The 12,075-nt window shown below is 36.4% G+C and overlaps 1 long non-coding RNA gene across 1 annotated transcript; it reads left to right on the plus strand.

Annotated features, from left to right (window-relative positions):
* The first annotated feature begins 337 nt into the window (after nucleotides 1–337).
* On the plus strand, nucleotides 338–8,691 carry LOC139939886 (uncharacterized). The gene is made up of 9 exons (XR_011786360.1): nucleotides 338–466; nucleotides 1,619–1,722; nucleotides 3,355–3,464; nucleotides 4,520–4,727; nucleotides 5,322–5,530; nucleotides 6,126–6,337; nucleotides 6,919–7,139; nucleotides 7,720–7,940; nucleotides 8,571–8,691. It is a non-coding gene; the product is annotated as an uncharacterized lncRNA (long non-coding RNA).
* Nucleotides 8,692–12,075: the final 3,384 nt, after the last annotated feature.

A 12,075-nucleotide genomic window follows, 5' to 3' on the forward strand; every position in this document is an offset into this window, starting at 1 on the left:
AAAAATATAACATCTATATTTAAATAGTGATGTGGTGTGGTTCGTATTTGGGGATAATGTTTAATTAATTTCATTGTTTATCCTGTTGCGCATGGTATTTTTAATCAGAATTAATCAAAATCATCCAGAAAGTGCATCAATTAATTAATACAACTGAACTCATTAACTTTGTGCGGGAGACTCTACAATCCACCAACAGAGGGCGCGATTCCTATTTTAATACCTAGTCAGATACCCTAAACCAAGTTCAACGCTGAACGAATGGGTGAAGTCTGGCTTGATAAATTGTTTGCGCCTCATTCAGAAACGCACGCTGGATTAGAATTTCTTAAAAACATGGACGGGGAGGATTGAGTTGCTTCTTCGAGAGAATTTTGCCCGCAATTTGGCTCCATTTTACCGTTTCCTGAAACAGGAACGGTAGTTATGAAATGCAAGACATGTCTACACAAAGTAGATGCAAAAAGTAAGTTTGGAATATATATATTTATTGTGGAAGCCGGAGCTTGTAAAATTGTGTGTGATAGCCCCCTTGGCGGCATTGACTTGTGCGTTATTTATAAAAGGGGTAGGCGGGGTCGGGACGTGGTCAAGGAGGCGGTGGGGGAGGAGGCTGATGCATGATCGCAACACTCAGACTTTGAATATTAAATACATTAACGCAGATTCAGCTCAATGACTGTGAGTCTGATGATGTAAATGACATGTGACTGATAATTGTATAGTTTTAAAACAAAACAAAAATGAATATTTTTTTTAGTATATATTTTTTTTAATAATAATATAAATAATTTGTTTAGTAAACTAAGTTTTCAATATTAATTTTGTAATTTACATTATATCGGACTACTACTACTAGGCCTCTGTGTAGGATTAATTATTGCCTTTTATATCAACCTTTGTAATTAATTATTGCATCCTGGTGGATCCTGCTGGTGGATCATCCGCCGTTGTTTGGTCATGTTAGTATAATTTATATTTTAAAAAATATTTACAAATAAATTCAAAATCTTTTTTAGTTGTGGTAAAAAAAACTAAAAGAAATACCCTTGGCACAACCACTTTTTTATTCGATAGAAAATAATAGTATCTAATTTACCTCAAATGAGATATCCCTTTGTAAAAATGAGTAAAAAAGTGATGGCACCAAACCATATGGAAAGTTATCCCCATTGACTGTCTGAATTGTCTTTTTTGGAAATGAATGTTACAGATTTTCAAATCTTGATGAAGCATGGTTTGTGCTTTGCAACCTGCTGCGCTGTTGCCGGGCACTCATGATTACAAAATCGATCACCGACTCATTTTTTTTTAAAAGTTAAAATTGGATAACTTTCCGTATGGCGCCACCACATTTTCACTCATTTTTACAAAAAGGGATATCTCATTGAGGTAAATTAGATACTATATTATTTCATATCGAATGAAAAAGTGGTGGCGCCATACGGAAACTTTCCCACATTTTGAGGTGCAAAACAATGAAAACTATGCTTAGAACTAGCTATAAAGGTAAATTAATCAAAACTCACCTTTTTGTAAAGACAACATCTATCATTAGCACAGACAGCATATTTTTGAATGAATGAAAAGTCACTTATTGCCTTCCTTCTCATTACAGCTGCATCACATGGTGTGGTCTATCATTCATACCTGCGTCTCAACTCTGGCAGAACTGTTGAAGGTCGTCATGAGGTCGTCAGCCAGAAAGACCTAGGACCACTGGTGAGTGAAACACTGGAGTTTTATTTTAGGAAATATCCAAATTGTTTAGGGTTATATCTTGCTGTTCAGGCCAAGTACAAAAAGATACATGTTTAGCATCCTCGCCCGCTTCCTTTTTACAGGCTGCTCCTTTTTTATTTTTATTTTATTTTTTATGCACACTTTATTTGTATTGTTATTATTATTTTTTTGTAAAAGGGTTATTTTAAATGATCTCAGCTAAAGCAATCTGAATGTCTTGTCTGAATGTCTTTACCAAAATGTTTCTTTATTTATTGTGTTTCAGCAGTAGAAAAAAACAATGGCAGCCATCTTGAAAAATAAAATGAAAAATAAAAAGCCCCTCCTCCTTCCTTTTTTTGAGAAACCCGGACACTAAACATGTTTCTTGTTTTACTCGGCCTAACCTCCAAAACATTTTGAAAAATATTACCCCCAAATTATGTAGGTGCACCGTTTTATTTTATTTCAGGACAGAAACAAAAACAAATCATTGTAAAGGGTTTGCCACCTGTAGGGGAACCTCTGGTCAATTATGAAATTGTTTAAAAGTGAAATGCAAAACTTTGTTTTGAATAAAAGGTGGTTTATCATTTGGTAAATTTTGAAGAAAAAAAAAAGCAACCCCAAAGTTCTTTGTTTACACTTGTTTATTTTGTTTCAGTGATTTTATCCCTCTAAAAACAGCAAAATTGAGTGACAATGGGTTCACCACCCGTAGGATAACCTCTGGCCAATTTTCTAACTGTGTTTAATTGAAAAATGTACCTGTCCACTTCATTTTAAAAGGCGATTTTTTTTTTCTTTTGGTAATTTTTTGAAAATTACCCTCCCCCCCCCCCAAATATTTGGTTAGAAATAGTTCCGTTTTATTTCAGAGGTTTTATATTTAACTCTTAAGCAGAGCAAAATTCAGTGATATGGGTTCGCCACCCGTAGGATAACCTCTGGCCAATTTTCTAACTGTTTAAATGATAAATGTACCACTTCCTTTTAAAAGGCGATTTTTGTTATGTTTTTGGCCAATTTTTTTTACTGTGTTTATTAATTGAAAAATGCGCCACTTCATATTATTAGGTGATTTATCATTTGGTAAGCTTTGAAAAACAAGCCCCCAAATATTTGGTTTTATTTTTAAACAGAAGAGCAAAAACTCAGTAACCAAGGGTTCGCCACCCGCAAGGAAACCCCTGGCCAATTTTTTAATAGTGTTTGATTGGAAATTGCGCCACTTTAATTTGAAAAATAATGAAACCCCCCAAATATTTTGATGTACAAGTAGGTTCATTTTATTTCAGATGTTATATATTTTACCTGTGAAAACAGGAGCAAAAATCAGTGACAAAGGGTTTGCCACCCGTATGGTAACCCCTGGCCAATTTTTTTTTTCAATGTTTGGGAAAAAAGCAAATCTAATTTGTTGATGGTATCGAGATCTTTACTTCGTATGGATTCATCGCTACTGTGACAGGGTTTTGCTTTCTGTTTTCTCAGGAAGTAGAGCCAGTAGACCTATTTTGCTGAAACTTTCAGTTTTATTTAATCTTTCTATATATTGTTCATTAATCATTGAAAGGCTTGGTTATTTTTCATCACTTTTTAAATTTATCTTTGTATCTGGTCTGGTTTCAGATTGACAGGGCATGTGCCAAGTGCGGTCACGATGGACTTCATTTCCACACAAGATAAACACGATCAGCTGGTGAAGGACAAACCGTCTTCTATTTCTGCCCATCATGCAAGTAAGTAAATCACTAGTTAATTAAGCCTGGTTCATACTTTCATACTTCCTGCAAATGCAAAGTGAATTTTGGCAACACAGCCCTGTTTTCTTAGCACATGATTCAAAGGGGTTGAACACAGTTCGACTGTTGCGAGTTATTCATTGCGAGTTCATGACAACAAAATTTGCTTCGCATTCGCAGAAAGTATGAACCGGGCTTTAGGCTTTTAGACCCTTTTAGGTTTATCATACAGTTTCCATAGATTGCACAAGGGTCAGTAGGTACCTGTGAGGGCAGAGATGGTTCTTGTGATTTATTTAGCTTGGTCACTACATATTTGGCTGCACAGGCAGTTTATTCCCAAGGGAACTGAGTTGGTTTGATGAATGAAATAAATGGTCTAGTGATCAGGGGTAACACTGTTGCAGAGCCACAAGCGTCACTGAATGACGGATTTCAGTGCTTTATGAGGATTAGTACAAGCAGAAATTCACTGATTACATGACATGTGCAGCTATCAGCAAAACAGAAACAAACAAAACATGCAATTGGATCTTGAAGGATCTGCGGTGGATTTTACAAAGCGTTAAGACTAGTCTTATCTCAAGTTAGGACAAGTTACTCGTCTAACTTAGGACTAGCCTTAAAGGAACACGTTGTCTCGGATCGGACGAGTTGGTCTATAAAAAGCTTTTGAAACTGTTTGTAATGAAATGCATATGGTTAGAAAGATGTTTTAAAAGTAGAATATAATGATCCACACAAGTATCACTCAAAATTGCACGGTTTTATGGGAGTAAAAAATTTGACTCTCATAATTGGCCAACCATGTTAGTCGACAAGGTAAAAAGAAACCACACACTTTTACAACATCTTGTATCCATATGCATTTTATAGCAAAGCTTTTCAGAGACCAACTCAACCGATCCAAGGCAACATATTCCTTTACGTTTTTAATATCTCCTGGGGCTAGTCCTAAGTTAGGACCCGTCCTAACTCTTTTTGAAATTGACCCCAGGACACTTTAGGTTCAAAGGTTCATTTTTTATGTATTTATTTATTTTTATTTACAGGCATCAAGAGATTAATTACTCCTGAAGAGAATCAACATCTTTGGATCGGTCTACACTGAGAGGAACTCAAGGCAAGAGCTCACTGGGACAAGGAGATGAAATCACCACCGACGACGACGACGACCTGATGCCAGAGAGATGTCTTACTGATGAGGAGGCCGATTTTTAAACAGTGTTTATTCATGAAAAATGTGCCACTTCATAAAAGGTGATTTATAAGTTTTGAAAAACAAGCCCCAAAATATTTGGTTTTATGATTTTAACTCTGACAACAGAAGAGCAAAAATTCAGTGACAAAATGTTCGCCACCCATAAGGAAATCCCTGGCCGATTTTTTAAACGTGTTAGATTGGAAATTGCGCCACAGCAAATTGAAAGTTGACATTTGGTAAATTTTGAAAAATAGCGTAAACCCCTCCAAATATTTTGATATACAAATAGCTTCGTTTTGTTTCAAAGGTTTTATATTTTACCTGTGAAAACAGAGGAGCAAAATACAGTGAGAAAGGGTTCGCGTCCATATGGAAATCCCTGGCCATTTTTTTAAAACTGTTTCGGAAAACAACGAACATAATTTGTTGATGTATCAAAATCTTTACCTCGGATGGATTCATCGCTACTGTGACGGGGTTTTGCTTTTTTCTGTTTTCTCAGCAAGTAGAACCAATTAACCTTTTTTGCTGAAACTTTCATTGTTTTATTTCATCTTTCTAAGTGAAATCAACCCCAGGATGGTTAGGGTCAAAGGTTCATTTTTTATGTAAAAGTAATTTTTTATTTTTTATAAATTTTTGATTTACAGGCATCAAGAGATTGAATACTCCTGAAGAGAATCAACATCTTCGTATCAGTCTACACTGAGAGGAACTCAAGGCAAGAGCTCACTGGAACGAGGAGATGAAATCACCACTGACAACGACGTCCACCTGATGCCAGAGATATGTCTTACTGATGAGGAGGCCGATTTTTTGACTGTGTTTATTCATTGAAAAATGCGCCACTTCATATAAGGTGATTTATAAGTTTTGAAAAACAAGCCCCCAAATATTTGGTTTTATATTCTTAACTCTGAAAACAGAGGAGCGAAAATTCAGTGACAAAGGGTTCGCCACCCGTAAGGAAACCCCTGGCCGATTTTTTTCCTAGTTTGATTGAAAATTGCGCCACTTCAAATTGAAAGTTGACATTTGGTAAATTTTGAAAAATAACATAAACCCCTCCAAATATTTCGATATACAAATAGGTTCGTTTTATTTCAGAAGTTTTATATTTTACCTGTGAAAACAGGAGCTAAAATCAGTGACAAAGGGTTCGCGTCCGTAAGGAAATCCCTGGCCAATTTTTGTACAACTATTTCGGGAAAAAAAGCGAAACAAATTTGTTGATGTATCGACATCTTTACCTCGGATGGATTCATCGCTACTGTGACAGGGTTTTGCTTCTTTCTGTTTTCTCAGCAAGTAGAACCAATTAACCTATTTTGCTGAAACTTTCATTGTTTTATTTCATCTTTCTAAGTGAAATCGACCCCAGGATGGTTAGGGTCAAAGGTTCATTTTTTTATGTAAAAGTAATTTTTTATTTTTTATAAAATTTTGATTTACAGGCATCAAGAGATTGAATACTCCTGAAGAGAATCAACATCTTCGGATCAGTCTACACTGAGAGGAACTCAAGGCAAGAGCTCACTGGAACGAGGAGATGAAATCACCACCGACGACGACGACGACCACCTGATGCCAGAGAGATGTCTTACTGATGAGGAGGCCGATTTTTTGACTGTGTTTATTCATTGAAAAATGTGCCACTTCATATAAGGTGATTTATAAGTTTTGAAAAACAAGCCCCCAAATATTTGGTTTTATATTTTTAACTCTGAAAACAGAGGAGCGAAAATTCAGTGACAAAGGGTTCGCCACCCGTAATGAAGCCCCTGGCCGATTTTTTAACGGTGTTTAATGAAAATTGCGCCACTTCAAATTGAAAGTTGACATTTGGTAAATTTTGAAAAATAACATAAACCCCTCAAAATATTTTGATATACAAATAGGTTCGTTTTATTTCAGAGGTTTTATATTTTACCTTTGAAAACAGAGGAGCAAAAATCAGTGACAAAGAGTTCGCGTCCGTAAGGAAATCCCTGGCCAATTTTTTTTTAACTGTTTCGGAAAAAAGGCAAACATAATTTGTTGATGTATCGAAATCTTTACCTCGGTCGGATTCACCGCTACTGTGACAGGGTTTTGCTTCTTTCTGTTTACTCAGCAAGTAGAACCAATTAACCTATTACGCTGAAACTTTCACTATTTTATTTCATCTTTCTAAGTGAAATCGACCCCAGGATGTTTAGGGTCAAAGGTTCATTTTATGTAAAAGTAATTTTTTTTTTTGATTAACAGGCATCAAGAGATTGAATACTCCTGAAGAGAATCAACATCTTCGGATCAGTCTACACTGAGAGGAACTCAAGGCAAGAGCTCACTGGAACAAGGAGATGAAATCACCACCGATGACGACGACGACAACGACGACCACCTGATGCCAGAGAGATGTCTTACTGATGAGGAGGCCAATTTTTTGACTGTGTTTATTCATTGAAAAATACGCCACTTCATATAAGGTGATTTATAAGTTTTGAAAAACAAGCCCCCAAATATTTTGTTTTATATTTTTAACTCTGAAAACAGAGGAGCGAAAATTCAGTGACAAAGGGTTCGCCACCCGTAAGGAAACCCCTGGCCGATTTTTTAACGGTGTTTAATGAAAATTGCGCCACTTCAAATTGAAAGTTGACATTTGGTAAATTTTGAAAAATAACATAAACCCCTCCAAATATTTCGATATACAAATAGGTTCGTTTTATTTCAGAGGTTTTATATTTTACCTTTGAAAACAGAGGAGCAAAAATCAGTGACAAAGAGTTCGCGTCCGTAAGGAAATTCCTGGCCAATTTTTTTTAACTGTTTCGGAAAAAAGGCAAACATAATTTGTTGATGTATCGAAATCTTTACCTCGGTCGGATTCATCGCTACTGTGACAGGGTTTTGCTTCTTTCTGTTTACTCAGCAAGTAGAACCAATTAACCTATTTTGCTGAAACTTTCACTATTTTATTTCATCTTTCTAAGTGAAATCGACCCCAGGATGTTTAGGGTCAAAGGTTCATTTTATGTAAAAGTAATTTTTTTTTTTGATTAACAGGCATCAAGAGATTGAATACTCCTGAAGAGAATCAACATCTTCGGATCAGTCTACACTGAGAGGAACTCAAGGCAAGAGCTCACTGGAACAAGGAGATGAAATCACCACCGATGACGACGACGACAACGACGACCACCTGATGCCAGAGAGATGTCTTACTGATGAGGAGGCCAATTTTTTGACTGTGTTTATTCATTGAAAAATGCGCCACTTCATATAAGGTGATTTATAAGTTTTGAAAAACAAGCCCCCAAATATTTCGTTTTATATTTTTAACTCTGAAAACAGAGGAGCGAAAATTCAGTGACAAAGGGTTCGCCACCCGTAAGGAAACCCCTGGCCGATTTTTTAACGGTGTTTAATTGAAAATTGCGCCACTTCAAATTGAAAGTTGACATTTGGTAAATTTTGAAAAATAACATAAACCCCTCCAAATATTTTGATATACAAATAGCTTCGTTTTGTTTCAAAGGTTTTATATTTTACCTGTGAAAACAGAGGAGCAAAAATCAGTGACAAAGGGTTCGTGTCCATATGGAAATCCCTGGCTATTTTTTTTAACTGTTTTGGAAAACAATGAACATAATTTGTTGATGTATCGAAATCTTCACCTCGGATGGATTCATCGCTACTGTGACAGGGTTTTGCTTCTTTCTGTTTACTCAGCAAGTAGAACCAATTAACCTATTTTGCCGAAACTTTCACTGTTTTATTTCATCTTTCTAAGTGAAATCGCCCCCAGGATGGTTATAGTCAAAGGTTCATTTTTTATTTAAAAGTAATTTTTGATTTTTGGTTCATGTTTTATGTAAAAGTAATTTTAGATTTTTTTTTTTTTTTTTGATTTACAGGCATCAAGAGATTGAGTACTCCTGAAGAGAATCAACATCTTCGGATTGGTCTACACTGAGAGGAACTCAAGGCAAGAGCTCACTGGAACAATGAGATGAAATCACCACCAACGACGACGACCGCCTGATGCCAGAGAGATGTGTTACTGATGAGGAGGCCGAGCATCCATCCCAGTATGGGTACTTAAATAAGATAAGGATCCTTTATCACTGACAGTGCCATTAGGATTGTCTCAAGAAACAAAATGAGGCTTGACAACAAAATTTAGTCTGGTTCCTTTTTTTCAAACTTTGAGAGTTTAGAGCGGGTTTTGATTGCTACACGGGAACCAGATAAAATGGCCGAACTGTGATAAAGGTGGTTTTAAACTGTCAGTGTTGCTTACATTAGTTTGCGATAACTCGTGCTTTATAGCTTGTTTACAAAAATTAGTATCTGAAATTCAAGTGTTTACTGGGCCAATTGTTGTTATTGATTGATCCTCCCCTAACCCCTGGGGTGGGTCGATCGCTCGAAAGAACGAACAAGAAACTTGAGTGCACATCTTTTATGATAAAAGCCTTCTAGCTCTGGTTAGGATTATGGCATACTTGGTAACTTATGGGTCATGACCAGACTAAAACTCCCTTTTTCCTGAGAGTTGGTTATTGCACAAATGTCATCCTCGATACTGTTACTACGAAACGCCTGATGCATTACGGAGGCAACATTGCCACTGGTCATTGCCTGGGTGCCCCTTGAAATTTTCTTGCAAACTAGGAACCTATCAACGTGTTCTCTAGCAGTGGCTTACTGTTGTACCACTACCATCACACGTGACTTTCATCCCTTTCTGCTAGGGATTGTGTCGCAGCAAACTGAGTAACGTTTTACATTAGTGGCTTACTGTTGTACCACTACCATCACACGTGACTTTCATCCTTTTCTGCTAGGGATTGTGTCGCAGCAAACTGAGTAACGTTTCACATTAGTGGCTTACTGTTGTACCACTACCATCACACGTGACTGCCATCCCTTTCTTCTAAGGATTGGTACTTGATATTAATCCACCTGCTGTGTGACCTCTGACCCTTCCTCTGTGGGGTAAGGTTACTGTAAACCTTTGCGGCTGCATATCAGAAATGGCCACTTGCCATTTTACCTCTGCCCCCCCTTCCCACCTGGGGTATTAGTTACAATAACACAATGATAAATCTTGAATCATGTGTTGTGAATTGTTTCTATAGACTAACAGGCCTGTATGCTTCTTTTTTGAAAAGGCAAGGGCACCAGAACATTTTCTCCTTGGTAAAAGGAAGGAAAATGTAAATCTGAGGTAATATGAGGAAATTGTAAATCTGTACTGGATCATTTCAAGGGCACCAAGGCAATGACCAGGGGCATCGAGGCTATCGCCTTGAAGTATCAGGCCTGGTTTTACTCATGATTGTGCATTTGACTGCATCTGTGATCCAACTTCACAAAAAGAAGAAGACAAATAATTTCGTGAAACATTTCACTTATCATTCTTTGTGTTGGCCACACACGCAAAATAAATTGTTGTTAATCAAAGCTATTCTTAATTTTGGCTTTAAACATAATTTTGGGACAGGAAATCTGACACTGCGAAAAGATTTGTCCATTTTGATAATTTGGGTCACAACTGCAAAATATTTGTGTGTTTTACATAAATTATCTTAACACTTTATTGAGACATTCCCACAAAATGAGTTCACATTACTTTATATACAAAATGCGTACATTTTTCATATAGAACGTTCGACTTTACTTCCCAAAATACAGAATTTTAAATTCTTATTTTTTTGTTTACTCTCTTGGCAAACTTTTTTTCCCCTACTACTTTTAAAACTTTGCTCACTTTAAAAACTCTTCTTTTCTAGATTTTTCCCAGAGTTGGAATATCTTAGCAAATTTTACAGAAATGTTTGTTTTCCTGTTTAGGAAAACAAAACTTTCTGTAAAATTTGCTTGTGACTCAAATTGTGGGAGTTTCTCTGGTTCTATATTGATACTTTGATGATTGTGAAGCCAAGTACAACTTTCACTCAATACAATTAATGCAAGCGAAACACATCCTATTCTTGGGACCAATCTTCATGACATACAAGTACGTCATCATTTTAACTAAATTTATTCTATTTTGGCACGACATGTTTGGATAAGTGTGATGCACACCTGTCCAAACTCAAAATGAAATACGAGTACGTTATCAATTTAACCAAATTTATTCATTTTAGGCATGACATGTTTGGACGAGTTTGATTTACACCTGTCCAAATTCAAAATAAAATCGATTAAAAAGTACAATATTTTTTACGAAACATTCACAAACTTCATTTGAAAATGTTTTTTTTTTCTTCTTTGCATTGCTGCGACAGTAATAATTAACAGTTCTAAATTTTATTGAGTTTTTTTTGTGCATCAGCTGATACAAAAAAAAAAATCTAATTTCAGAGATAACTTTATTTCAACTCAAGGATTGTAAATGTTGTACTTGGCTGTTTTTAAAATTTGAAAAATTATGTTGTAAATTAATTGGTTACCATTCATTAAATGCTGTAGAAAGCACCACTGAACTGTAGAAGCAGCAGAGTTGTGCAAACGTGTGTGCCGGTCGGTGTGGCCAACTACTATCTGGAAAGTGTGACGACCTAATGATCCAAGAGTTAATGGTTGGGTAAGCATTTTATTAAGTGAAATCTTGTTAATGTGGCGCTGGTAGTCTGTCTTACCGGTGTCCTACCTTACATGATTGACAAACTATTTCAACTTTCTCGATCTCTGACAAAAAAACGAAACCTAAGAAAGAAAAGATTTGGTTGCCTGTTGAAGTCTTTGGGGGCCTGTATCAAAAGTGTCAAGGACTGAGGACCATTGCACTTTTTTGCACATTTTTTACCTGATCATTTTGTTATTCTAAGTTGGTACCCGTTTCTCTATACTGTTCCTGTGTAAATGGGTCTACTTTTTGAGCAACTTCTCTACACTGGACATCCTCTTCTGATCTGAGGGAGCCTCTGAACTTGACGGATGACGGAGACTTCTACCCAGATGTTGGTGTGAGGGTCGGAGAAACGAGATTCTGAACATGGCTATTCACATTTCAATCAGGTACTCAGGCTTTTACATTGGTTTCACTTGTGTTAAGAAGTTTTGACTGTATCAAAAGGAGATATCAAAGATGACATTGGGATTGTGTAGGAAGTTAACGGTCCTTTATAGAAGAAACATCGTCGCTTAGATAGATGCCGTTGTGCATTAGGTAATTGTAACCAGTTCAATTCTCAGCCACAGTAGGTTGTATGTACACTCCTTCGTCAGTTAAAATAGTGTTTAGATTTTAGATTTAGTTAAAACCCCTGTTGAACTGGTTGACAATATTCAGTCTATGACGTTAACTATTGGTCTATTTCAGTGACCAAGTAACTTGGTTGTTCATTGTAGGTTTTGAGTGGTCAGCTTTATGACAGATTCTACAGTAGGTATGTTAACGACAATCAGTTG

Source organism: Asterias amurensis, chromosome 7, assembly GCF_032118995.1.
Source record: "Asterias amurensis chromosome 7, ASM3211899v1".
In the NCBI taxonomy this organism is placed as follows: Eukaryota; Metazoa; Echinodermata; class Asteroidea; order Forcipulatida; family Asteriidae; genus Asterias; species Asterias amurensis.